The 3637-nt window shown below is 40.9% G+C and overlaps 1 pseudogene; it reads right to left on the reverse strand.

Moving 5' to 3' along the window:
• Positions 1-242: 242 nt before the first annotated feature.
• Positions 243-645, reverse strand: LOC138820512 (histone H2A.Z pseudogene; annotated as a pseudogene).
• Positions 646-3637: the final 2992 nt, after the last annotated feature.

A 3637-nucleotide genomic window follows, 5' to 3' on the forward strand; every position in this document is an offset into this window, starting at 1 on the left:
AAACCCACTACTTCAGAGTCAATAGCTTCTTTGAAGCCACAGTAACACTTAAATATGGTTAAGACTCGAATGCAGAAATTTGGTTGGTTGGAAAGATAATTAAACTTTCAACCTGCTCAAATAGAATTACAAAGAGGCAGAATTGTGTTTTTTCACAGAGATACAGTCCACTGGATTCACCAACACTGGACAGCTGTTAAGAGTATTTAGAGTCCTGAGATAACAAGGAAACCAGGCATCCTTTAGAGAGTCTTCTGTTGTCCTTTCTTCCCAATAAGAGACTTGTGGATGTGGGGGATGACACCACTACCAGCAATGGTAGCCTTGATGAGAGAGTCCAATTCTTCATCTCCACGAATAACAAGTTGCAAGTGACAAGAGGTAATAAGCTTTACCTTTAAATCTTTTGATGCATTTCCTACCAACTCAAGTTCCTCCGCAGTGAGGTACTCCAGGATGGCTGTGCTGTACATAGCGACGGTCGCTCCCACACTTACGTGGCTGGTTGTCCTAGAATTCAGATGTCGATGAATTCGGCCAACTGGGAACTGCAAGCCGGCTCTCTGCGAGCAGAAAACCACCTTTGTCTTTGTCTTTCTGGAGTCCTTCCCAGCCTTACCACCAGCCATCTCGAATTCTGCTGAAGCTCACGCAAGCAAGGCAGCGAAAAGGGTATTCGGAGGCATGGCGAGGCCTCGGACACCTACTCCGTCGTCGCACAGTGATTCAAACTCATTTTTCACATTTTTTGTCTGCAAAATCATCTCAGTTTTGGAGTTCTTACATAGACCAGTGCTGTGAAGGACACAGCACATGACACTCTTTGCATGACTCAGCACACAGCACCAAATGCAGGACTCAGCGCACTGCACCCTGTAAAGGACTCAGCACATAGCACCTTGTGCAAGACTCAGAACAGAACACCCTGTGAAGGGCTCAGCACATAGCTCTATTCCACAAATTGTTGATAGAATTAGGATGGTTTCATCAGTATCACCATTCACAAACCACACAAGATCACATCTAATGGTTTAGAAGGGTGTTTTTTTGAGGGGTGTTACCCATGGGGCTTGAACTCAAAGCATGTGCATACTGTTCTAATAACATTTGCTCAGGGCTAGAGCTCTACCACTAGGAGCCACATATCGAAGAGTCTCACAGACTTCCTACCAAGGCTGGGTTTTAAAGCCACCAAACAGCTAGGAAGATGGGGTTAAGCCAGCCAGCAGGGTCTGGTTCCGTGCAGCTGGGTTGCAGTGCTTTACATCTGGCTAAGTCAGCTTAGGTGGCAGCTGTCAGCACCAGACTCCTAGTTTGCTCTGTGATGATGTACTTGAAATCCTGTCCTTATTGCAGTTAGAACATTCTACCTTGTTTTTGGCAGCAGTCCTGGGCCTTGAGTAAGGAGTTAGAAATGTCCCTAAGCGTTGGTGCTCCAGGCTAGCACTCGATTGAAAAACAGCAGAACTTCTCGATTTTCTGTTTATGTGGCACTGAGGAATCCAACCCAATGCTTTGTGCTAACTAGGCAAGCACTCAACCACCGAGCCCCAGGAATAAACGAAGTATAAATAGATAGAGCTTCCTTATACAAATATTATATACCAAAATGAGAGATGTCTGTATATTATTGAATTATAGATAATATTACTACCAATTATTAGGTATTCAATAATGTCTCCATTTAATGACGTGTCCCAGCTGAACAATTAATAAAGCATTAATTAATAATTACTCAATATTCTGTTATTTTTTTCATATATGTACATACATACGTATAATTATATATTTTATAGAATGAGACAAATTAAATTATGCATCGTGCATTACTACCAGTTATTAGGTATTTAATTATGTCTCCATGTAATTTTTATTCTGTTAATGCTCAATAAAATATTAATCAACTTAATCCAAGTCCTATAATTATTGCGTCTAATTTTATCCCAGAATGATTCACAACTAATGCAATCTGTTTTTCATTTATTGTGTTGACAATTATTTCACCTATGACATTTATTACCTTCATGACATCCTATTACATAGCATATAGATTTTCACACAATTTATACATTCTACCTGTCACCAAGAACTTTCAAAAAAAGGAAAATGTGTCACGCTCGGCTTCTCACTCCAAGATTACATTTTTGGCAGTGCTGGGATCTAAACTCAGGGCCTAGAAGGCTCAGTTCATGAATGGGTAACAGCCAGCACAGCAGCCGCTAGCCAGTGCAGCTGCCAGGCAGTTTTGAGGCCCTGAGATCGAGCCCTGTATGTTGACTTCATATTGCGCTTAGTGTAGTTATTCATTTAATTTTTTGGTTTATACATTTATTTACCATTTATTTTATTGACTGTTATTATACATACAATATTTACTTCATTTATTACATAGGATATAGATTTTCCTATGTATGAAACTTCAGACCTGACACACATGCCTTTCATAGAAAATGAAAGCATGTGACACCATGGGCTCCTTACTCCACGATTCAATTTTTGTGAGTTCTGGCATTTGAACTCACAACCTACAAGGCCTAATTCATGAATGGGTGAGTGTCAACACGCCAGCCTCAGGCATGTAGAGCTGACAAGCAGTTCCTAGCACCTGAGATTGAGCCCTAGGGGTTGACAAAATTAGAACAGATTGACATGCAGATGGTAGTACACAAATAAATATAGATCTTTAAAGAGTGCCAGAGATGTCTATATATTCTTCATTTATATAAATTATACTCCTAGCAATTCTTGGGTATTTATTATGCCTCCATGTAATTAATATTATTGTTTTCATCCTTAATGAAATATTGATTAAATCAACCACAGTTCTGCCTGAAACGATTGCGACCTTGTAATTAATAGTATTCTTTTAATGTGTCAAAAAAATTCATTAAAATCCATCGGCCTCCTAAATTCACTCTGTTTAATTTTTTTTGGGGGGGGGTTCGGTCATGGGGCCTGAACTCTAGGCCTGAGCACTGTTCCTCAGCTCTTTAGCTCAAGGCTAGCACTCTACCACTTGAGCCACAGTGCCACTTCCGGCTTTTCTCTTTTTGCTTATGTGGTGCTGAGGAATCGAACCCAGGGCCTCATGCATGCAAGGCAAGCACTCTACCATGTAGCCCCCTTCCCAGCCCTACTCTGTTTAATTTTATAGTAGTATCATTCAGGAACAACTAATTCAACCTTGACATTCATAACCTTCCATGGGTATTCCTATGAATAGGAACCAGACTCTTAGGATCTCCTTCCTTTGGTAGAGGTCAGGGCCTATGTGGCTGTGTTGACCTATGGCTTCCGTGGTAGCCTGCCAGCCTTCAGCAACGCCAGGTTACAATCATTTTTCAGCCATGTCATTCAGACCCAGTATGATCACCTTGCAAAGAAAACAAATGTAAAACAGACAGCCATCTGCAAGTTGCCCGATTTGGTTTTGTTTTATTTTGTTTTTGTAAAAATAACATACAGGGGGTTACAATTCCATGGGCAAGATAACGAGTATATTTCTTATCAAGCATTGTTGCCTCCTTCTTTGTTTCCCTTCCCATACCCTCCCTGCCCAATCCTCCCCCCCACCAAAGTTGTAAAGTTCGTTTTTCAACATAATGACTTGTACATCTCATTGTTGCAATGGGTCCAC

Source organism: Dipodomys merriami, unplaced genomic scaffold, assembly GCF_024711535.1.
Source record: "Dipodomys merriami isolate MVZ:Mamm:240054 unplaced genomic scaffold, mDipMer1.0.p SCAF_891, whole genome shotgun sequence".
Classification (NCBI taxonomy): Eukaryota; Metazoa; Chordata; class Mammalia; order Rodentia; family Heteromyidae; genus Dipodomys; species Dipodomys merriami.